Source organism: Sylvia atricapilla, chromosome 3 (assembly GCF_009819655.1).
Source record: "Sylvia atricapilla isolate bSylAtr1 chromosome 3, bSylAtr1.pri, whole genome shotgun sequence".
Classification (NCBI taxonomy): domain Eukaryota; kingdom Metazoa; phylum Chordata; class Aves; order Passeriformes; family Sylviidae; genus Sylvia; species Sylvia atricapilla.
The window spans coordinates 54,404,683-54,429,360 of record NC_089142.1 but is presented as its reverse complement, the minus strand read 5'-3'; the positions used below and the strand labels follow the sequence as shown (position 1 = coordinate 54,429,360).

The window sequence follows — 24,678 nt, the reverse complement described above, 5'->3', positions numbered from 1 at the left end:
AGACAGCCTGCAATACTACAGTCAAATGAACATTTCCTAAGTAACAGTCCTTCTTTACATGACCCAAACTACCAGCTTCCCATTAAGAAAAAAAAAAAAATTACATTCACTGTTTCTGGAAGACTGCTGAGTATTATGGAATAAAATACAAAAGCAACCTATCTTCTCCCTCCAAGCAGAGAGAGAGTGGTAAGTAAAAGCATGCCACAAAAATGAAGCTAAGCCCATACTTTGTTTAGCTTCCTAGTTATAGGAGTGTTACATTAACTAATCTTTAGTTGAGAAAAAAGGTTGGAAATGAAGAGGTATGGAAGTCATCAACTAGCATTAACTTTCTTCTCCAGGTTTTCTGCCTATGCTTCACCTCTATTTCCCCATGCTCTGCATAATTTTCATGTCACTTGTCTTATCAATTAGACATTTGAATGCTTATTTGTTTTGAAAGCACGTAACAAGACAAAAAGGTTAAATCTTAAGTTCAAGCAACAGGAGGTTACCATCAGTTTAAGTGGGATCAGAATGTCATATGGAATTCAGAACTATTTTTTTTCTCAGTAATTCTTGATGTGTGCCTTGCTGCCATTCAAGATGATTGCTGCTGTGGTTTACTATTTATATGCTTAGGAGTCTTTGGAGGTGTTGTTAAATTTTAGGAGATCAGATCTTGTTTTTTCATTCTCAAACATTCATGCTTCAGCATTAAATTGGCTTATTAAACAATATGATCATCATTATTGTGGAACTTGAAAACACTGATCTTTTTATAACCTTAAAAAGTAAGAGAGTCATTTTAATTTACCCACAGGATTTATGGGGACTTAAATTGTTATTGCTATAGTGACAGAAGTATGCTTTATGTTTATAAACTTAGCATAAACTTCTATAGACAGCCTGATTTGTAAACATCTGCTTATGTGTATTTTCTTAATTTTAGAATCACAACAATTTTACAGCAAATTCATCAGAGTTATTGCACTTTGTATGCAAAATAACATTATAATCTCACAAGCTGGATGGAGAATTTGTTCAGAAATAAAACGCCTTTAATGCACCTAAATCCTGGAATTCTCTCCATTAAAATCAGTGTGATTTTTTTATGTGAAAAATGGCTGCTAAAACTGGCAAAAAATTGCAGAGCTGAGGCTAGAGTACCATAGCTTTTCATTTTGCAGCTCGGCAGTTAGGGAAAAATTGTTATTCCACAGAGACTGGCAGATCTAATCATATGTGTAATTTCATATGGTTTTGCTTATCAAAGAAACATGTAATCGGTATGATTTTCTAAGCTCATATTTTAGTTTATTTCTGGGGTTGACACTTTGACTAACCATAAGGAATTAATAGGAGACACGTGGCCAAAAAGTGGAAAAATTATTTTTATAATACTAATAATCCTGCTGTGTAAAATTTCTTACATACACAGTAAAACCAGCACCTATGAGCTCCTTTCAGCATCAGACTATAAAAATAAAACACAGTAGTCCACATCTCAAAAGAGAATCACGTATTCATAGAATATGCAGAGTTGGAAGGGCCCCATGAGGATCACTGACTGCAACTCCTGGCCCTGCACAGCACCATCCCTAAAAATCACACTCTATGCCTGAGAGCATTGTCCAAACACTTCTTGAGCTCTGTCAGGCTTGGTGCTGTGACCACTGCCCTGAGCAGCCTGTTATCACCCCCAGTCATCCTCTAGGTGAAGAACCTTTTCTTGATATCTAACCTAAACCTCCCCTGACACAGCTTCAGGCCATTCCCTCAGGTCCTGTCACCGGGCACCAGGGAGCTCAGTAATTCTCCTGTTACTCCTTTAGTGTACTAATTTTCCCTGCCTGTGTGTACCCATTTTCCTACTAAGTTCAATTTAAAAATTGCCTTTGCCTTCACCCAACTGCTGACTGTAGAGAACAAGCCTCTTCTTTCCTGCAGGGACACCTGTGTATATGCTTCCAGCAAATGTAATATTACCCTCACTCCCCTAAACTTCCCCTAGGTTTTAATGTTCTATTGCAGTGCATCAATTATCCTGAGGAGTTGTTCATATTAAAATTAATTGAAAGGGGCATTCACCAGTGTATTACCATGCTCACCAAGATGACAGCAGTTAAGTATGACCACAGAGAAAAATATTTTCTCTGAATATCTTTTTAATCTAGGCCTGTCATATGCTTCTGTACTCTAAAAGCCTTATTTTGGCTTGCTCCCAGTGTTCTCCTGAAACAACACCTGGTCTTTCTGCGGTAGATGACTTGTCAGTATGTTACCATACGTGCTCATGTCTGAATAACAAGGTTGGTTATTTCCTCACTTCCGGAGAGGAACCAGGAAAACTCATGTTTTATCAAAGTCACTCTAAGATGTTGACTATCAGAATAATATTCTGACATCTACAGATAATGCCTATCATTGCCTCATCTTCCTTCAAAAACTGTTTCAGAGTGACAACAAAGGCTTTATCCAAAGCAACCTTACGATAAAGCAAGGACTGAATCTATGTGTGTTCAGTATAAAGTAGATCACATTGAAAAAATGCAACCAAGTAAAACAAGACTACTTTACAGGGAGAATAAGGATTGTATGAAAATACTAACTCACTTCAGATTCTCACTGATTTCCTTAGCTCTCTATACTTCTCTTCCTCTTTTATTTCATAGGTCACTCATTTGTTCCAAGACTTTGAGAGTTTTACTTAGCACAGCACTGGATAGATTTTTGGTAATGATAAATCATAATAATCAGTAACTTTAAATCATCAAGAAGCTGAACTTCTTGTTAAGTTCATTAATGTGTGCAAGTGCATAGTGTATACATTTTAGAGAAGTATAAAGAAATAAAATGTATTTTTTGTTCAGTATACACGTACTAATGGATAGTGCACCTGTATATTAGTACAGCTGTAGTAATAGCCAGTGCATGTGGAGCTTTCAGCAAATAAAAAGTGACAAAATTATTACTTTTAGATAAAACAAGAAGGCTTCCAGATAAATCCAGCATGTATTATTAAGTGTTTGCTTTTACAACATTAACAGCATTTTAACAACAATCACTGGATACTCTCTGTTGTCCAGCCTTTGAACAGACACTCAATCTTTTGTGCAGACCACAAAGAGTTTCTTCCCCTTTTATGATCAGCCAGAATTGCAGCCACTGGGCATACTAACACCATGCAAACAAGTGCTGTAAACTGAACTCTGAGCTACAGGCTATAAAATCCAAAACAAGCACTGTGCAATGGTGCCTGCTTGGGCCGTGAAAGCAAAGGAGCACATCCTGCTGCCTCGGATGCAACATCACTTTTCTATTTTTTTTTTGCAGAGGTGCTGTTTTTCCCAGATGGCATGGTGCTGGTTAAGCAGGTAACACAATCTCTGACACTGCAATGTGCAGATACAATCAACTTTGTGTTGAACAGCTCTTTAGTAGCTGAAGGGCTCTCATGAAAACTAATAGCCCTGCCCTCCAGGCTTTGGTACCAAGGATTGCCGTTTGTATGAGGAAGCTGCATCCCAGGGAAAGTACAACAGAAAATTAGTCCTCACGTCTGTCCTCGCATTTTGAGAGCCAATGTTTCTTTTTTCTCCACATTCATTCAAACAGAGTTATCTTTTAGCATAACTCTGTGTGTGTGGCTGACAGTGCTCAGTTTGAACACATATGATTAATTGGAATATGAGATACACAGTTCTAGAGGAAGATTTTTAAGAAAGGTCCACTGCAGACCACTTACTATTTTGTAATGATTTGACAACAAATCATTTCCATTAGATTTTGGGGAAGTGTACTGAGTCAAAATACTTCTGACTGTGAAGACTTGTCATTCACTAGCAGAGAAATGATGGACTAGACTATACAACTGCCAAAATATTTAAATCATGTGCTATAATATAAATTCTTAAGATTTCTGGGAAATCTACAGGAAGGTAGACCATGAATGTATATATATTTAATCACTGTGAAAAACTTGTATGTCTGCATATTAAGGCTGCTTGATACCCTTTTTGCAAAATCTCCCACTTCCTCTGCCATCAGCATCTCAATTTAAAATACAATCATTGCTAATGATCACTACAGTCAGATACACTCCAGATGAAGGGCTTTTGCAGTTAAAGTCAAACTGAGCAGAATGAAACCTCCCATAGTTCACTGAAAAATAAAATGGATCCAGAGTATGACTCACCTCTCCTTCCCTAAGCATTATAATGAAGAAACGGCTATGAAAATCTGTCATTCTTTGGTAATTCTTGTATATTCCCTACTGATATTTTTCAAGATTATCCCCCAAAGATACCGGGCTTCTTCAGTATTTTTCTTGTACCTCACTCTGCACTGACACCTTTGGTTTGCAGGAAAGATGAAATTTCAAACTAACTAGATAGCTGTAGATCTAAATTATTTCCAAATATTCTGCTTTAAAAGGTGACCTGAGTCTGCAATTTATAACACATAAAACTGCATGCAAGAATGAATCACGATGGCTTGACAGAACCTGGTCCAGCAGCTCCAGCTGATTCTGTCACATACCACAAAAATTTACAAGAGTATTATTCTAAATGGCCCTGCCTCTCTTCTTTCCTGTGATACAGGGTATTTTGTATCATTGCAAGGAAATAGTTTCCTTTTCCAAATTCCATTTAAAATGCCAAGTTAAAAAAAAAATAACCAAGTGACTGGTTAATTCTTCCTTGTAATTTTGTCAGAATTTAATAGCTTAGGCATTTTATAAAACTGTATGTGATGTTTTTGTGAAAACTTCACCAAAAACTGGTTCACCAATAACAATCTATTCTGTGCAAAACTGTAAAATACCATTTAAAGAAAAATATATCACAAACCCTTTCTTTATGCAATACAGATTTTGCAGACTACCACCTCAGTTCTCCATTACTAACCAAGACACCATATATTTAAGAATGGAGATAATTCTCACTGTTTCACATAATATTCTGTCAATCTTTCTAATATAAATGATTTTGCTTGTAAAAAAGAGTAAGTCAGAAAGAACTGCACAATCATATTAAGTTATGAATCCAGGCAATTACAAAGTTTACTCATATTAAATCATGAAAATCAGACTTTGAGCCCAGTTCTAGACTCTGCAAATACAAAAGTCCAAGAGTTTTGGGTAGTAAATCAGAATTTTAGAACAAACAAGATATTTATGCTATTAAATTATGCATATGAAATCTTGGTTCCACTGAAATTAACAGTCAAACTCTCGATGACTTTTTGAGACCACCACATCATAGGTTGACATGTGAACGAAGTAAGAAACCTTACCCATATTTTTGGTCTAACTTTGCAAACACACAGGCAACACAATTCTCTATAGTATTCTCAGTAGGTGCTAGTGCAAACTTGTTCAACTTGTTATTTATCCCACAAACAAGTCAAAGCAATTTCTCCATCAATAGTGTGTCTGGTAATTTTTACCATCTTTTTTAAAATAGCCAAAGCATCATTTTGCTTATGAAATATGCATTCCTCCTCACACTGTTTGAGATAGCATTTGCATGAGATACTAGAGGCATTAAGTATGTTTAAAAATTGTATTTCATTCTTAGTTAGCCAGATCACATTTTCATCTATTTGATTTCTGTTTGGAAAAAAATGGCATATTTAACCTTCCTTCTCTCAGGTCTACCAGTAGGGCAGTCAACACCTCACCAAGAACAAAACACAAATGTCATAATGTCCTAATGATTTCTCCTCATTAGTTCCTTGGACACAATCTCCAAATGTCACACTTGAGGCTTAACAGTGGACAAGAGTAACAGACTCAGCCAACAGGAGTTGCCTGTAAGGAAGAGAAGAGGCAGTTTTACAGTGACACTTCTTCCTTTTGGGTGTCCTTCCAGGAACAGAGATATCCAAGGTGCTAGCTGGCAAAAAGGGCAATTTTCCCAGGGAAAGAAAGAGCATCCTTTCGGACAGTCCTGCATGTGCCATCATCCGCTCCAGGACAAACTTCTCATGTAGCCCCATAGTAGAGAGAGTGTCTCCCTGTCTTCCCACTCAGACTCGTCCCCAAAATCTCATGAAAATACAGGACCTTGCCACCCAAAAGCGCTGTCACTAAATACCATGATGATAAAATATATCCTTAAATATTTAATCACGGGTTTACTTTGTTCAAAGTTGGCCTGACAATTAGTCATACAATGGCTCCAGCACTAGCAACCAACTGTTTTTCTGACCAGTACCATTTTCTAAACAACACAAGCAGTTAATTATTGCCTCTTACTGGCAGATGTCTCCAGACAGTCAGGAGTCAAACTAGGACACAGAATTAATACCAAGGTCACACATAATGCTCCATCTGTCAAAAATCTATTGGAAAGTTGCCCTGATGAACTTCTTCCAATATTAGGCAACACTGGTAATGAAAAAAATTATCTTCCACAAAGAAGATATTTTGAGACAAAAAAAGGAATATCAAGCTTTCAGCTGTTTTTCCTTCAGTTCCCAGAAGTAAGTCGCAGGCTTTCCTGATCAACTGCTGAGCCAATGCACAACCAAGAATTCAGGCAGGGAATTCAACAGGGCAGAAGTCACAACCTTCACAGAAGTGTTAGACAGACAGTGAACCTCATCTCCATAGTCAGTAAAGGTGTCTCAAGACTGCTTCACATCTAGAATTGCCCAAACTCTTATTTGTGTATTCATCCATCCATCTCTGTCCAACTACCCAGCCGTGAAGTGTTTAGACTCATTCTTACATGCATATAAACCAAAATCACATATGCTTAAATCACAGAACTACGGAATAACGTAGGCTGAAAAAAACCTCCACCACGAACTCCAAAGTTAGATCACATATACAATTTGCATTGATTTTCCTATAAACTTCAAAGGAAGACAAAAGAAAGACTGTTACTTCAACCGAGAAACGGTTCTGAAAATGCTGAAATGATATAGGTATGATACATATCGATACATATCGCGTAAGACACAAGACTCAAGTCTTTCTTCAAATGATGACGAATACTACCAAACTGCTTGTATGTCAATTACACAATAAAGCTTGCTTGTTACAACTCATGGCATGACAGCTGCCCCTGTACTTCCTTGTTTTGTGTCAATTATCCCAACCTGCATGGAAATATCTGAAGCACACATCCAGTAGAACATCATGTCCCATGCCGTATTAGCTCAGGCATCACCAAAGGTACTGGATTTTGTTTGACAGGCTTACCAACACCAACCCTACTTCTGCCAAACACAAACAGTGCATTAGAGGCATGAAGTGTCCATAGAATTTTGCTTCTATTTAGGACAGATTGGTTTCATTCACTAAGTTGAGCATGTGCAATATAAACTTTATCCAAAGAGGTGCATGCTGGAGAACCACAGTATCTCCAACATGTGCTTATCCATGCAGTTGGAAAGGGCTGCCGAAAGTAAACAGCTGGGCCATTATGTTTGTCTACATAACAAGCTTACATTAAACAGTTCAAAATAATATGTTTTATGGAATTTAAATCCCTCTAGAGAAACGTACTATTTAGCCACAAACTTATGACTGAGTGTTCAGCCAAAAAAAATATGTATATGCATGGATATTTTAGGCCAGAAAGGATCATTTTCTTCTGCATACATAAGCAAGGAAATTCAATTCTGATTTCTACATCAAGTCTATAACTCCTCCATGAATTACTTATTTCAGAAAGATAGTCTTGATTTTAACAGACACAATCTCGCTCTTAGAAGATACTTAAATTCATTCTTTTCACTGTTAAAAATATTTCCAATTTAGATTGTTATTTTATTTGCAGTTTCAATATTTTGATTTCCAATACATTTTGGTACATGACATCTTCTAGGATTAATGACTCAGCTCAGGTACCAACATTCACAGGGCTCTTTCCACTCATGGCATATAAAACTGATTTGATTTTACATAGCACCCGTTATTCAAATGTCTCGAAAAATCCTCATGGGTGTGAAAGAATGGCAAACTCCCTATAGAAATATCCCCATTTTGCAGCTAGGCAAATTGAAGGAAAAGACGCTAAAGATCGTATTCTTAAAAGGGATGAAAATAACATGGGAACAAGGTTTCTATGCATTTCTGGGAAGGCAGGGTCAGACAAGCTGTCCAAAGTCATAGGCCAACTCTGGCAAAGCCAGGAACAAACTCCTCATTGACAAGATTCTTATGCCTGTGCTTCCACAAGAAGATAACCACAATCTGAATGTATTATTTCTAGATACTGTTGTATAAATTTCAGGTGTACAACTCTGCGTTTGAAACAGCTCAGAAATACACTACAGATTTAATACTGACATCTCAACTACAGCAACAGTACAAACTGTCCAGCACAGGAATGCAACAGCTTTTACACCACTTTAGTAACTGGCTGCTCTTATCCCTTTTCATACAAGACACTTTAGGCCTAATGAATCACAAACACCAATATTCACAGCAAGCCCAAATTTGCCTTGGCAGCTGCTGAAACTCTGACCTGTGGCAGAGAAAATGAAGACCTCAGCCTGGCAGTTAAGTCCCCAGTGACTGTGTGTCAATGGAAGCGTGCACACTCAGTCACTTCTTTTCACATCTGAACCTGGGAGGAAGGTTTTCTTCTGGATCAATGAATACTGCTGAGAGAAGTAAACAGGTTTCCTCCAAAATGCAGCCAATAGCAATCAGAGTGTATTCTGAGAGGAGCTTTATTAAGCACAGACCTCTTACTCTCGCAGCCTTATGTCATACAAAGCAGCAGGTCAGATCACAGAAAATTAGCATTTCCAACCCCAGGAAACGGGGTTGCAGAACCCTAAGGAAGAAAGCAAGTTCTCAACATATACATATATAAAAATCCTTTCTATACCTCCAATCTGAACTGCTCAAGCACATGGGGCTTGTAAAGGTTACTGAAATTTTACTACTATTTTTGAAATGAGGTATATGGGCTTTCATGAATTGTCTCTCTTTTTTTTTCCAGAATGAACATGTCACCTCTTGAAATTTTCTGGCCACAGAAAATATTCATGACCTGTGTTAAGGCATTTCTAAAAGTTCTCTATAAAGTGTTTCTCCTGGATTGGAAGAGACATATTACCCATTATGTTCCTACTAAGAGTTTGAATATCACTAATAAGAAAACCACACATCTTCTTCATATCTTTGCTAACTTTAATTAACCTATCATATGGTTCATAATATTCTATTATCAAAAAAGGAATTAGATTGAAAAAAAAATCTTTTTCCAAATCTGAATTTCCAAAGATCATTCTACTTCAGGCATGTTACTCTTATCATTTAGAAATTTGGAACACAGACACTTTAAAATCCAGCTGATAAAAGCGTATGTTCAGGCACATTAAGACAATAACAACAAAAAAATACCACCTTAACATGGCTTAGATAAACTAAAATATCATCTTTGCAGAAAGCACACTCTAGAAGGCTTTGGGGGTTTCCCAGGATGGCAGCTTATTAGCAGAAACTGATTGTCATGGCTTTGAACTAAAACACTTCTAGCTGCTGTTTTGGCTCGCTTGTGTAATAAAGGCATAATTCACAGAAAACATTTTTGACATTTTTGGGCCATGTAGGAACCAGCAATAGGCCCATGACTACCTAACATACTGAATGACATCCTAACTTCGTTGATATACATCAGAAATCTGCCTGTAACTTCACATAGCCAGGCTCTACCAGAGCAACAGTAACCAAACAAGAATAATTCAATCTTTTTACAGTGTTCTTGAGCTCACAGCAAGAAAAGACAATTTTTGACTGTCATCATCCAGTACTCAATCTGTAATATCTAACCCTCCACCAGTTTTGTGACATATATTAAAAACTTTCATTAAAATTAGGGATTTATACTGATGCAAAATATAACAATAGCAGAGAATCCAAATTCTTACGTCTTTGCTGTCCTGTTTAATTTATACAACTCTAAAAATTAGCTTTGAAGGAATCATTCAGTGGTCCAGTATGCAACTCCTAGCTGTGTGAACCCTAGATATGAGCAAAGCTGGATTACCATTTGATTCCTGAAGCACTCGCTGCTCTGATGTAGGAAACAGCAAAACAGGAGATGTGAAGCAAAGGAGGATAGGAGAGATCTCCTACACTACAAAGAGAGCATTACATGGACACAAAAAACCTGAAGGATTTAAAGAAATATTTCACAGAGGAGCAGAGTAGGTCAGCAATTATCACACCTTACATCTAACACACATGAGATTGTTACATGTTTTACTACACTCTGGTATCTTGTCTACATCTATACAATACAGGAGTGGCTTGGGTTCACATCATAAAGTAGGGCTACAGTATTAAGGTGTTTCTGCAGTTAATTCTTTGAAGCAAACAAAAAAATAGGGCCTAAAGCCTCCATATGAAGCAAATCATATGAAAAAAAATTTCATTTTTTTTAATGAAGAGAGGAGCAATAGTTGCACAAATTCCCCAGTCTTGTCCCTATATATAGATATATCTATACACACACCCACACACAAACATACATAGAAACTCATATACGGAAAAGGCAGGTTTGCTTGAGAAAAACAGAAATTACTGTCATATCAGCAAAAAGAGCCACATTAGATTCAAACAAACATTCAAATAATGTAATACTAGATTGTCTACATAGCCATGCTTTTTCCATGCTCCTTCTTCAAGAGCTATCCAGACAGAATGTAGAGTTGCTGCACTACAAATATGTAGTCTGTCTGTAAAAACAAACAAAATCCATATCAAGAATGAATAATTAAAAAGTTTTACAATAAAGTATCTTGAAAACTAAAACACAAGCCAAATATAAAATTATTAATACAAGCCATTCATCAACTTCGGTTTTATCCTTCTCCCAAAGCTGTAAAATGAAGTTGTATAACCTTTTGTGTTTTGATGGAATCCAGGAGCATTCCTCTGTTTTTCAGATCTCTGCTGTGGCTCATATTTTCTGTTTCCAGTCTGATCATGATGACTGATAATCCTTCTGAAAAACCTGTTTAAAGCAAGTTATGCTCAGCAACAGTCATCCCCTAACTTTTGCACACAATGAGCTTGTTTAATCACAGACATATGGTTTTATATGTGACGTATGTGAAAGTGATTTTAAATGGCTTTTTAACCATTTCTACTGTTTTGACCAAATCTCACATTGTATTTTTAAGGAAAACCTCACTGCGTCTAACACAGTAAGAAATGTATGAAGTAGGATCTGAAGACATTTTCTGCCTCATCCTCTCACTGATGTTGCTGTCTGAGAAGGTAATTTCCTATCAAAAAGAGATTTTAAGTACAGGAATTGTAGAAACCTGCCCAGTACCTTCACTTCAAGGTCCATGTGATTACATGCTCAAAATCTCAGCTTTTGAAAAAAGAAACTACCTCAAGATCAAGATAAAAAAAAATTTGAAGACCTGAACCTCATGCTTATCTTAGCAACCTCTGTGAATACCTGTTTCTGTAAACCCCTGTCTACCTTCCATATTGTGAATCAGCATGTGTGGGCTGGAGCGTGGCTGGAACATCCTTTCCAGGATACACTCCCCACAGCACATCAGCCATAATACATCACAGTCTAAAAGGCAGAAACATGGTGAAAAGGAGGACAAGATGCAGTACAAACATGCATATGACCATGCTAAGGACAATCTTTCAGAGCAGTGCAGTTGTTGAAGAGTTGTTTTAAGCTGAGTGCTTGCAAAGAGCTCTAAAGCTACAAACCTCTGGAGAACAGCAGGCACAATAGATCTGACCCCTTTGGCCCTTTAACTGCTCTCTCAAAGATTCTGCTGTCACTGCTGAAGACCTGAGTTTTATTCCTACCATATTTTTTCTGTTCTAAATTGCTAACCTAGGCAAATGCAAACACTTGGCCTCATCCTTCCTTCTGGATTACTGAAAGACATGAAGGAAAGCACTGTTATGATATTAATGCCACACATACTTCTGGCCATACTATGTAAGACCCACTTCTTCAGTCACTCACATAAGAGCCTCCCTACTACTCGACTAAGATCCTATTTGCAAAAATTATAGTCTTGTTGCTATAGAATAACTGATGTTTGTGGTTGTTGCTGTACTACTGACCTATCCAGCTATCTACATTCTGCCTTCATTAATACCATTTATATTCACAGTTCTGCAATTGCCAAGGAATCAGAATTTACCTAGAGTTGTTTACCTACAATTTTTTACCAAAGTATAATAAACTGTGTCAGTTTGTGTGAGTTTTCAGCTACAGCACACAGCTACTGAATATCTCTAGCTGAATCAAATGTAGGTGATTAGGCACAACCTTGAGACTACTAATAAAAAAGCAATCAAAGAATCCACATAGTAAACATTACCCAGACCTCCAAGCTTCAGGTTAACCTGAGAAGCCACAAGCCTCTGAGTCCTAAAAGAGTTTCAGCCACATACTTTTGGAAATACGGGTATTCCCAAGCACAGTCTTACTGTCGGAAAGGCAACATTCTCAACTAATTTCAGAGCACATGACTCATCAGAAAAGTCTTGGAATCCAAATTTCCATAACATCAGCACCCTCTCCAAGAGCCTTCTCAACTGGTTTAACTAGATTCTCTCACTTTCCCCAGCTGAATTCATAGTCTGCTGTAGCAGAGCTTTCATATTTTCCTTTTTCTTTCTCCTCTCCATTTCCCCAGTAAACGCTTCTTCAACTGTGAGAATAGCTGGATTAAGGAAAAAAGCTCCAAATTGAATTCTGAAGCCCATCTCTTCAGTCACAAGGTTTAACAAAGCCATATTTAACCTGAGGGTGATGCTGATCTTGACTTTTTAAGGAGTTTTAAGCAATGTGTTAGGCCTATTTCCCAAGCACTCAATATTCTCAGCTGAAAATTACCTCCTATGCACAAACCTGAAAACCAAGATGCCAAACCTTACTCAGAATCAAATTTTTCGTAGTAACAATTAGAATATTTTATAAAAGAGATAAAGAGATTTCCTTAAGTCTAGGTCTAAACTCTGGATGTGGAAGGACTGCAGAGACTAAGGCTCACAAAGACTATTCTCAGCTCCATGTTCTTCCTTTGGAGTTTGCCTTCCTTAACACAGGGTAAATACTTGGCAACATCCATGCTGATAAAAATGGTGGGAAAAGCAAAGATTAGGTATTCCCAAAATTCTTTGGAGAAAGTAGGAAAAACCACAACAGTCACATGTCATGAAGTCATAGAATCATTTAGATTGGAAAAGAATGCAGAGACCAGGAGTCCAACTGTTACCTTAGTACTGATTTCCAAGTCCAGTACTAAACCATGTCTCTACATGCTACCATCGACATGCTTTTTGAGCACCTCCAGGGATGGTGACTCAAACACTTCCCTTGGCAGCCTGTTACAATGCTTGACAACCCTTTCAGTGGAGAAATTTCTCTTAACCTATAATCACACACTTGCATGCTTTAAGAGCTGCACAACAAAACATTAACAGAAAGCTATACTACTTCATCTGGGCCCAGCCTCTCATAGTCTAAATCTGATTTTGTGATAATCTTACATTTTTATAGGAATTATATAATATACATAATGCCATCTAGCCATAATCTCCAAATTTCACAGGGAAAAAACAATCAAACACCAAACTAACAATTTAAAAGCACACAAGATTATGAACTTAAATAAAAAATAACTACAGTCTCAGCTATAACCTCTTTTATCGTTTCAACTGTACAACCAGTAGGACAATTAAAAAAAAATTACAAATTGGCATTCTGCAAAACACAGCGTTGCTTGTCCTTAATCAGTAAATGCTTCTGTGTATAATTTAATTGGTATGCATACTGGTTGCAGGCTTGGATTGGACCCGTGTCTTTCTAATATAATATAGTCTCTTGAACTATGTTCCAGCAATGTATGCAGATATTCCACCATGGGCACCAGTTAATGAGGCCACGTCCTAGGAGAATAGTATTGAATTAGCAAAAGAATGGCAATAAATTCAGAACAGGCGTCTGCAAAGCAATTTGAGAAGAAATGTCTTCCTGGCAAAGAGCAAAGCAAATACTTTGTAGGGGTCATAGGAAGGGTTTGGGGAAAGCACTTTGGCACTGAATTAATGCAAAGTGATTCTACTGCTCTAAGTCTATGAACTATTAACAGGCAAGACACGACTTCCCAAGAGGAGTCTGTCAGGCCTCTGGATGTTTATTATAAATATCTGCTAGCCATATTTGTACATGCTATTATTAGAAGGCAAAAAAAAATAAAATTGACATTAAAAAACTGTCAGCTAGACATTTATTTTGTGCTTGTTTGGCAAATCTCTTGTAATCCATTTGGGAGTATGGTCACAGTATCAGTGAAGTTGGAAGCAACCATGGTAGGTCAACCAGTCCAACCGCCTTTCTCAGACAGGAGAACATGGCATCAGATTGGGTCCAGACAGTTCTTCAATATCTCCAGTGAGGAAGACTCCCCACTCCCTCTGGGAAACCTGCTCCAGTGCACAGTCACTGCACAACAAAGAAATTGTTCCTCATATTCAGACGGAACTTCCTCTGCATCAGTTTCTGCCCACTGCCTCTCATCCTAGTGGTTTGCATCACCAAGCAGAGTCTAGTTCCATCCTCTTGGCACCACCCTTTAGACATTTATACACATTGATGAAGACCCCTTCCAGTCATCTCTTCTCAAGGCTGAACACACCCAGCCCCATCTGCCTTTCCTCATAAGAAAGATGCTCCAGTCCCCCGTCATCCTCACAGCCCTTGGCTGGACCTGCTCCAGCGGCTTCATGTCTCTCCAGCACTGAGGATCCCAGAACTGGACACACCACTGCCCACCAGGCCTCACTAGGGCTGAGTAGAGGGGCAGCATCATCTCTCTCGTCCTGCTGGCAATGCTCTTCCTAATGCACCCCAGGATCTGTTGGCCTTCTTTGCCACAAGGTGGCCACTCTCTTGGTGTCCCAGGATGTTGTTCCACCAAGTCCACAAATTCTGTGTATCTAAACAATGTCCCAAATTCCATTTCCCATATTAGTAGTTGCTAGTGTGATAGCAATCTGACATTATATTTCTTTTTATATAATTAGAGCAGACAATGTCTTCCAAACATAGCTTTTAACATACTAATTCTATTTAAAAATCTGTGTATATTAGGATCTTTGCAGTAAGATAGTTCCAACTGAGATGGAAAAACATTCTAACAAGTCATGGATCTCGTGCTCAGTACTGGCTGGAGTCCCTAGGCACAGGCCCAGGTGGTAGGACCCATCATGTCTCTTTCACACTACCACAAGGATGCCAGGGACATTCATGGTCAAGGTCAGCTAGTATACCCTCTCAGGCACTTAGTCCAGAAGCTCATTCTAAACAGTCAATTTGGATATGACCATCTCAAAGACAGTTTAACACCCACTCTGGCTGACTTCATGGCCAGAAAACACATCTTGGCTACATTAGTTTCTTTTACACAGATATAGCAAAAACATAGAAAAAAAAAAAAAATCAGTGCAAGTAGGGTAGCTAAGGGTTCACAATAAACACCAGTTAATTATCCAGTGTTTGAAGGATGTTCTCATTGTGCTTACTGTGCTCATTGGTCTTCTGTGAGACAATGACAAATTACACAGATCAACATGGTGATAACTTTTCACTTTTGGGTTTAGAGTATTAGTCTGCTTGAAAATGAAAACAACAGTTCACCCAACTTTCAAGTACTCAAAATGCAGTTTCTATCTGTGTAAGCAAACTATCCTTCATAGCTCCCTTCCCTTTCTTATGTCTGTCTGAACTGATTTACCTACAGTGTATCTTCTGGAAGAAGTGTTTAACATCATTTCTGCAGAATATTTCACTTACTACACAATAAAGACAGTCCATTTAAAATGCATCTCAGCAAGACAATAATTAATCTCTTCATTTTCCAGTCTGATTTTCCATGAGAGGCTTCAAAAAAGAAATATCACCATATCTTTTATTCTTATCTCCATTATTCAAGTTTCTTTTCATTTATAACATTGGACGTAGCATAATTTCTCTTTAGAAATGCAACTTACTACATCTCATCCTTTTTCTGCCTTCACATTTTTTCTACCTTCAATACTTCCATTTTGTGTTTTGCTTGTTGTTTCCCCTCTCCCTCTTCTGCTTTCTTCCTTGGGTTTGTTGTTTTTTGGGGGTTTTTTTCCTATCTGTTTTCTGTCATCTAACTTCCTCCTACAAAAATAAGTCACACCTCAGGTGAAACAAGCCAACTGTTAAATACACAGTAATTTATAGCAAGAAGCACACCTCTGCCAAATCTCAAACTGTACCAGGTTTATTCAGCTGACCCTACCATGACATCCATCTCTAGAAAGCACACTTGCAGAGTGCATCCTTTTTCCAAAGGGAGAGCTGCCTCACACCTTATGCAGCAAGTTTGTCTAGCACAAGATCATACAAAAGACAGCAACTAGAGCAGCTGTTATGTACATCCTGTGTGCTCCAAGGAACAACCCTTGGGAAAGCTTGTTTGCTGCAGTAAAATGCTGCCCCAACACACAAGGCTGCTTTCATCCCTCTTTATGAAGGAATAAAGTTGCACATCTCACACGTACATCACGCATGTGACATGCCTTTGTTACTTTGAATTACCCAAAGGAAAGAGAAAACTCCAGGATTTTGAGTGACAATTTTATACCAGATGGATGGACAAATAATAGCACTTCTTCTCATTTAATACATGGCAAAATGGAAGCGATAAAATTAACTAGCTACAAACTCATTCTTCAACAATGTGCAACTGATTACGATAAGCAGAGCGATTTATTCAGACACATTCAGATGGAGAATGTGAAAAAAACCCTATATTACTGTTACCACTGTGACACCAAATTCAGCATAATAAGTGACACTTATTACAGGCTTCTAATTAATGTGCTTTTATAGTGGTTTAAATCAACAGAATTTAAAATTACTTTTGGAATTTCCCCTTTAGTAGGAAAAGGAAGTATAACTAGATCGAAAAGCTCTAAAAAACTTGTCTTGATATCACATTCACTCTCTGAGCTAATGCTACAGATTTCTAGGTATCAAAGCAGAAACCTCTACTACTTAAAGAATTTTGTGAAATTAACCAATTGTCAGAACTGATAGGCTATTAGCACCCAGCTGTATCAATGCTTTACTGACATGTCCTTCCCATTTCACAGCCAGCATGAACGCAGTTTCAACTGACTCAAATTTCTGCATATTTTATCAATGGGTTCTAAAACTACAACACTGGGATGCTCAGCCCAACTGTATGTGTGAAACAGTAACTAGAAAAAACAAACTCAAATAAAAAGGAATTTTTCCTCTTTCCTTCTACTTTGTCTTTAAACTAGTTCCTATGAAAAGTAACCTCTGCTATATTTTACATCTCTCAAGATTTTAAAAATCTGATTTATTATTGTGTATATCTAAAACATTCTTCATTAAAGAGACCAAATCCTGGTTTTTCCTCATTCAGTAAGAGCTTAAGCATTCAGCTTAATGAGAAAAAAATTAAGACCATTTAAAGAAATATCTCCTTATTTCTACTTATTTCAATTAGAAAAAACTGGTCACACTTACAACCAAAGGAACAATTCTCATCGTATATATAAGTCTGATTCCTTGATAACAAAGTGTTGATATAGACAGACACAAGAGTAAAGTGAAAATCATTTACATTTCACATAAGATTTTTCAGAATGTTTATACCAAAAAAGGTAGCTTATTGCTTTATTTTCCACAAGTCTGTTTTTCCTGAAAATCTCTGCTGTACCATTACATCTCATTTGCAATGCTCCTCAGATGCCTAGTTTTGATTAGGTGGCTTTACACCACGCTGTCACACTTTTTTAGGTACTAAACATGCACAGAAAGGAGTAATAACTTTCCCCAACTATAAACACTGATGGATGGAGGAAATGACTGAGGATAAAATATCCTTCTTTCTCAGGTCTTCTGGACAAAGAATCATTTTAAAACCATGACAAACATGCTCTGCCACTGCTGCAGATAAAAAGCTTCAAGTAGCTCTGTACTACAGGTTATCAATCCCATTTGGCTAGCTGTGCAAAGAAAGGAAAACCTTGATTTTTAAAAGGCATCTATGAATCATGTAGTTTAAAATCACTGATCATATAAGAAAGTTCAGGAAAGAAAATGTAATTTCATTCACACTAAGATCTATATAATGCCAGTGTTTCAGTACTAAGCTATGTCACCAGATCACTTCGGCTGCCTCTGGCAAGATTCACCTATTAGGAGAACAGTTACATATATTAGGAAAGCAGTTACAGCACCTGGCACTGAATTTTCTGACATGGAAATAGTTAATGATGGAATACAGTAGCAACATCTTGCTTTAGAGCTAGACTGGAGCTTCAGCATGAAAGTTTAGAACAGTGCTTATTCTCACACACTCCACAAATGGTGGACACTAAGGAGCTAGTAAAACTAGTGGGCAGAACAACAGCAGCGTAAAACATCTGCTCAGTAGTTTAACTCAATTGTGTTGTCAGCATTTCACCCTTCCATGCAATCAACACTCCACTTAACCTACACGATCTCTGAGAATGTAGGTTCTTACTGGGTTTTACCCATAAAGAAGAAACCCACAAACTTTTCCTTACAGTATTTTTATTGTACAACTAACACACTCACTAAAACTAGAGCACTAACTCAAGCACTACTTGCAATTTCCATTTACATCTAGTAGGCTTGGAGGGTGTATGCAACTTCTCTAAAAAGATTTTTAACTCCTCAACTGTTTCTTAGTACCTTTGAGATACTGAAAGGCAGTTAGCAGTTGAGAAAGCAATACAAAGATTCTGCTGATAAATGGACACTGAGAATAGACCTCCCTAAATCCTGACAGTAAGAGATTTCTTCCCATATTCATCATAATGCAGCATCAGAATTTTTAACCAGGCTTCAGAGAATACATCGGTCTTCTTAAAGGCTTTTACATAGAACTGTAATACAAACAATAGCATTCTACTGGTTTCTAAGGTAGAAGATTGCTAAGGTTTTCAGCTGCCTTTTCAGAAGTGTTCTCCTTAGACTCTGTTTACCAGCCTCATACAGAGATGTGGAACATGTTAACATGTCTAAACTGGCATGAGACACCTATGCCTTGATGTTTCACACGTCTTCCTACATTAATCCTATCTTGCACACTAGAAAATTATTTCCAACTGCCTCTCTGTTCCAGTATCATGCAATCAAACATGTAGATCACAAGTAACTGATCTGTTTATAAAGCACAACTGATCTGTTTATAAAGCACAAATCATCATCACTAGCTAGGACACAGAGTTCCCTTTCTACTACATTTCCTACCACCATTACAGACAAGACTGACAGGATTCTACTGCCAATTAAAAAAAAAAAAAAAAAAAAAAAAAAAAAAAAAGGAAACTACTCAACTACTCATAACTTTGTCTGGTTGTCTGGTTTCAGTAATTTTAGTGGGAGTTTTCACTGATTTTCAGCATTTCAGACTTCTGGTTCCTAAAATACACTGAACAAAACACAAGAAGCAGCAGTCTCCTTCTGCTGTTGCATTGATGTACTTTACTCCTTAACCAACTTTCACTTTGCATTTTCCCCTTTCACCCCCGAGAGGTGAGAGCCAACAGAGAGTATACAACCCATGAGATGTGGCTGAGGTGAGCACCTGCACTCAGCACAGGTGTTTTGTGTCATAGGCCCAGCATTCAGGGAAGTAAAGGCAGCATACACAGAGAGAGGGCTTGGCCCAGGAAAGGTCCAGTAGCGCAGTTAAGACAAGAAAGAGTACCACTGAAGTTGCCAAGACCTACTGCTGGGTGCAGTGAACTCAGACCTTGGGTGATCATTTGGGATGGAAGTTGGAGCTGCATACTTGCTTGAGAGTGAGCAAACTTTTCAGTTCCTTGTTAAGTTCCACACTTCACAGGACTAGATTCAAACAACCTTTTTATAATCTGATTACAGAGCTTCAATAAAAAGGAATTCCAGTGAGGTTATATGGGGCAAAACCATTTTTGTACACAGAATAAAATAATTCTAGCATGCTAAATGGATACACTAGTAGTCCAACTTGCATTTGAATCATTGTTGCAATCCAACCAAGGAGCAACAAATAAAGTGTTTCTATGCCAACAAAATATAAATTATATATGATTTTATTTCCCAGATTACTAGTTAAGCACCTCATATCTTTATGCACGAGAGTGTTTTTCTATTTTCAGGAAAAAACATCTAATTGTAACTCATGTTTTGAATTACTAAAAATTATCTAGCAATTACCTTCTAAAAAGTATTTAGCTAGAAGTACATTTCCTGGCAACCAAAGTACAGTGAACCATTCCAAACTTGAATGACCCTTTAGCTTCATCATTAAGGAACTTCAGTTACATACAATGGAAATATAATCTTCTGGCTTAAATGTTGGGGAGGGCTTTTTTCACACTTTCTACAAAGCAGTACCAAAACTACTAAAAGCAAGGAGAAAAAAACTCAGCAATTCTTCTTCCTATCTGGACACTTGGCTTCCATCACATGAACTGTTTGCACCATCTACTTAGAGAAAAATAACAGAAGAGTTGCTAGTGTATTGATCTAGCATCAACGTAAGCCAGAGAAACCTCGACTGACAGAATTTTATTGAGCAATATAGTCCTCATGTCCTAAGAGCATTATGAAGTGCAAGTCCACTACATCGCTACAGGTTATTTCGTAGTTTGTGTTACACAGAATGCTACACTAAAGGAATACCTCTGCCTCTGAACAATAAAACTCATTTTTCATAACTACTGGATACAAAAGAGTATTAAGTGTTAAGCAGATACAGCTACTGCAATTCCAGATCGGCACAACAGCTGCACGCGTATTGAATTCAAGCGCAAACACTAACAATGTTTATGCTAGTAGAATATCAGGAGTATCTGTCATGCACCCGAGCTGCTCGCAGTACTTTTGTTTCGAAGTCTGCCTCACCAGTAAGCTTATGTCTACCCGGTGAGGGATTTATCTAGCACTGAGTTACGCTCGCACGCAAGGGAAGAGGGCAACCCCCTTGTCATCCCCATCTGTCTCTCATCCTTCCAGATAACCAGCACACCACCATTTTCCCGGCAAACAAAGGTTAAGGAAATCCCAGCTCCTGTGACAATAAAGGCGACGGGGCAACTCGCCGGGTCAGGAGCGGCACGGGAGGCGCAGCCCCCGGCGGGGCAGGGCCGAGCCGGGATCCCGACCGGCGGGGCAGGAGACGGCAGCGCTAAAGTATTTCGGACCAAGCGCAGACAAAAGAGGGTGTGTAGCAGCTGCGCGGAGCGCGGCAGCCGCCGGCACGCCAGCCCGCTCCGTTCGGGAGGCAGAAAGTCCATTTCTAACAGGGAAAAAGCCACCCACCCGTGCCGCTCCCTCCCTGCCCCTCGCCGCCGAGGGCAGGGGCGAGTCGCCCGGTGCCCCCAGGCACCGCCGGCAGGAACGGGCAGAGCGCAGCCCCTCCACTCCGGGGAGAGGCGACGCCTGCGGGCGGGCTGAAGTTCGGGGGCCAGGGCAGACCCCGACCAGACTCACCCTCGCTCTCCGCGCCGCTTACCTGTGCGGAGGTGCGCGGTGCCCGCAGCCCTCCCGGCGCAGCGAGCTGGGGAGCCGCGCCGCGCCCGTCAGACACGGGGCTTCTCCGGTGAGGCGGCGGCTGGCTCAGGGAGTGACAGGGCGGCGGCTCCCCTCGCCCTTCCCCGGCACCGTGCTCGGCGAGAGGCGGGCGGGGGCAGGCATGGCGAGCAGGCAGGAGCGGGGCCGGGGCGGTCACTGCCGCCCGGAGGAGGACGCCCGCCGCCCGGGGGCTGCGCGCCCCCCCGCCGCCGCCAGCGCACGGCCAGCCGGAGGCGGCCTCCCCCTGCTCGCCCCGCGGCGACGGGCGGGTGCCATGGCAGCGCTCCGCGGGAGCCGTCGCGGGGGAGCGGCCGCCAAGCTGCCGCCCAGGGGGGCGTGGGCGGGCGGCGGCTCCGCGGCGCAAAACTTTCCCGGCGGTTCAGCAGGGTGCCCGGGGGGCGCTCGGCCCCGGCGGCGCTGCCGGGGAGACGGCAGGAGACGGACCCCGCTCTCACAGCCGGCCCGACCGCTCCGCTCAGCGCCGCCTGGGGTCGGCCCCCGTCGCCCGCCCGCGGCAAAGTTTCACTCTGAAACCTCGCGGCTGCGGCCCCATCTCCATGGAAATGACCCCCTGGTTTCCCTCCGCTCCCCACGGGACGAGGCGGAGGCGGGCCCGTTGCCGGTCGCGGCGACGGGAGGCAGGCGGGACCAGCCCAAGGGGCGCTCAGCAGGCAGCGGCAGTGCCCGGGACGGGACGGCCGCTGGGCGAAGGGGCAGGCTGAACCGCGGGACCGGGACGCGGCTCCTTCTCTGCCTCCTGCGCCCGGGGAAGTTTGCCTGCTCCCCGAGGGAGAGCGCGGGCAGCCGCGCCCCGCTCCTCCCGGGACCCGCCGGCCGGAGCAGCTCCTCTGCGGGAGCTCCCCGCTCTGCCGGAGCCCCGCCGGAGCCGCGCATTTGTAGCCGCCCGGTTCCGCCCCGGCGGGCTCGGGGCCGCGGCCGCGGGGGAGGAGTCACCGCCGGGGGCGCGGGGGGCCGCTCACGGTGCGGCGGGCGAGCTTGGGGTCTTCCCGTGGGAATCGGCCTTTCCCGGCGGGGGTCGGTCTTTCCTGACGGTGCAGAGGGGAGCGGGGACCCTCCGCTTGTGGAGCGGGGTGCCCGCCCTCCCTGACCCCATGCGGGAGCCGGACCGAAACCGTGGGAGCGCAGAGTGATTCACCGCAATGTGGGGGTTCTTTACCTCGGATGCAATTACGTTCTATGATTCAGCTTTTCATTTTTGCGCTTATTTTGGGGAGTTTCTTTTTGAGGCCGTCCGCCCACCTCTCGTGTCCAGCCAGGGACGGCAAAGGTGATCTGCCTGGTGCTCGCAACTTCCAGTGGGGCGAGGTAATCCAGCAGATGCGCTTGGGAGAGGGGATGACTCTAGCCTGCATGGGCGCTCTCCACATTTATAAGTCAAACATGTATTTTGGGGAGAAAATAAAAACATTGCCCATGGTTTTCACTGATAGCAGGTTTTATTCAATTTTTTTGAAGTTGATTTGATTTAAATGTTGCTGTTTCCTTTTATTCTATTTACCACAATTCTACCTAATGCATCTCCCTAAAAGAAGAAAAATACTGAACTTGGAATAGGCATATCTAATTTTTTTCTCGGGAAGTGCTTTTCTCAAGACAGTGACTTAGGAGCTACTATCCATCCTGCAATAGTACTTCAGTCATAATTGCCTACAATTGCTTTGTGGTTGTACAGTGTGTTGTCAATTCTCAGTGTATGCTTTATAAAGATTGTAGTCTGGGTGGTTGCAGTGGCTACTGCATTAAATACATCCTCCATTATCATCTTATTGTAGCAAGGAGACACACATGCCAGCGATTCCAGAGTAGCTAAGAGACTGGCACAGTTCCTCGGAAGTTTGAAACATTGCGTTTACAGCTGTTTGGCATGTTTTGTTTCAATGAGTGAAGAATCACTTTCAAGTGTCAGATTTCTATCTGTTCATTCAGCTATTGCTGGATCTGTAATTTGGTTTGTGTATAACATATATTTCATGTCAACCAGTGAGAGGGCAGGTCTGCAGAGGACAGTTGTGTGCTTCAGAGGTGTCAAGTTTTGAAAGACCCAGCTGTGCATCACAGAGGTTATGGATGAAAGGATGATATATGCTGACCAAATCCTAAGTAGATGTAATATCTCTACTAGTAAAAAACCCATCCATTTTCTTTAGAATTTATGGAAAATGTCAATATGGAAGAGATAGGGAAACTTCACATTCTTGTGCTGTCAATAGACAGTAGATGGTGAAATGTTGACCAGGGATGTGACATGAAACACTGGTGGTTTCACTCTTGTACTGTCTTGTACTATCTCTGGAAGGGCTGGGGCTTTTAAATCTAAAAGGCAAAAAAGCTATTCAGTTCTTTCTACTGACCTTTCTTCTATCTCCAACAGTGGACTTGTTAGAGTATCACCATACCTTTGGTGATATACCTTGTTGTGGTTTAACCCCAGCTGGCAACTAAACACAATACAGCCACTCACTTGCTCTCCCCTGGTGCAACAGCAGAGAGAATCATAAGACTAAATGTGAGAAAACTCATGGGCTGAGATAAAGACATTTAATGGGTAAAGCAAAACTCACGTGTGCAAGCAAAGCAAAACAAGGAATTCATTTACCACTTCCCATGGGCAGGCAGGTGTTCAGCCATCTCCAGGAGGGCAGGGCTCCATCACACATAGCAGTGACTTGAGAAGACAGATGCCATTACTCTGAACATGGCCCTTTTCTTCCTTCCTCCGGCTCTGTACGCTGAGCATGATGCCATACACTATAGGATTTCCATGAGGTCAGTTGAGGTCAGCTATCCTAGATATCCAGTCCCCTCCCAGCTCCTTGTGCACCCCCAACCTCACCACTGGTGGACTGGAATGAGAAGCAGAAGAGGCCTTGGCTTTTAAATTAACACTGCTTGGCAATATCTAATGCATCCCCTTTTTATCAACAGCACAATTCCCAACAGCTAGCCTCATACTAGCTGCTATGAAGAAACCATCCTCATAAATCCTCGGATGATTTATGGTCTCAAACAGTGCCCATCCTAAAAGAAACCCATAGGTGAGTGACAAAAGAACCAGTGT

General features: G+C 40.7%; 1 protein-coding gene across 1 annotated transcript in view; it reads right to left on the bottom strand.

The window, feature by feature from the left end:
• TMEM200A (transmembrane protein 200A) overlaps positions 1-21,671 on the bottom strand; it is a 55,769-nt gene extending 34,098 nt beyond the window's left edge. Inside the window, exon 1 of the mRNA XM_066315378.1 lies at positions 21,541-21,671. The gene's annotated coding sequence lies outside the window, so the exon portion shown is untranslated. The remainder of the gene's footprint in view (positions 1-21,540) is intronic.
• Positions 21,672-24,678: the final 3,007 nt, after the last annotated feature.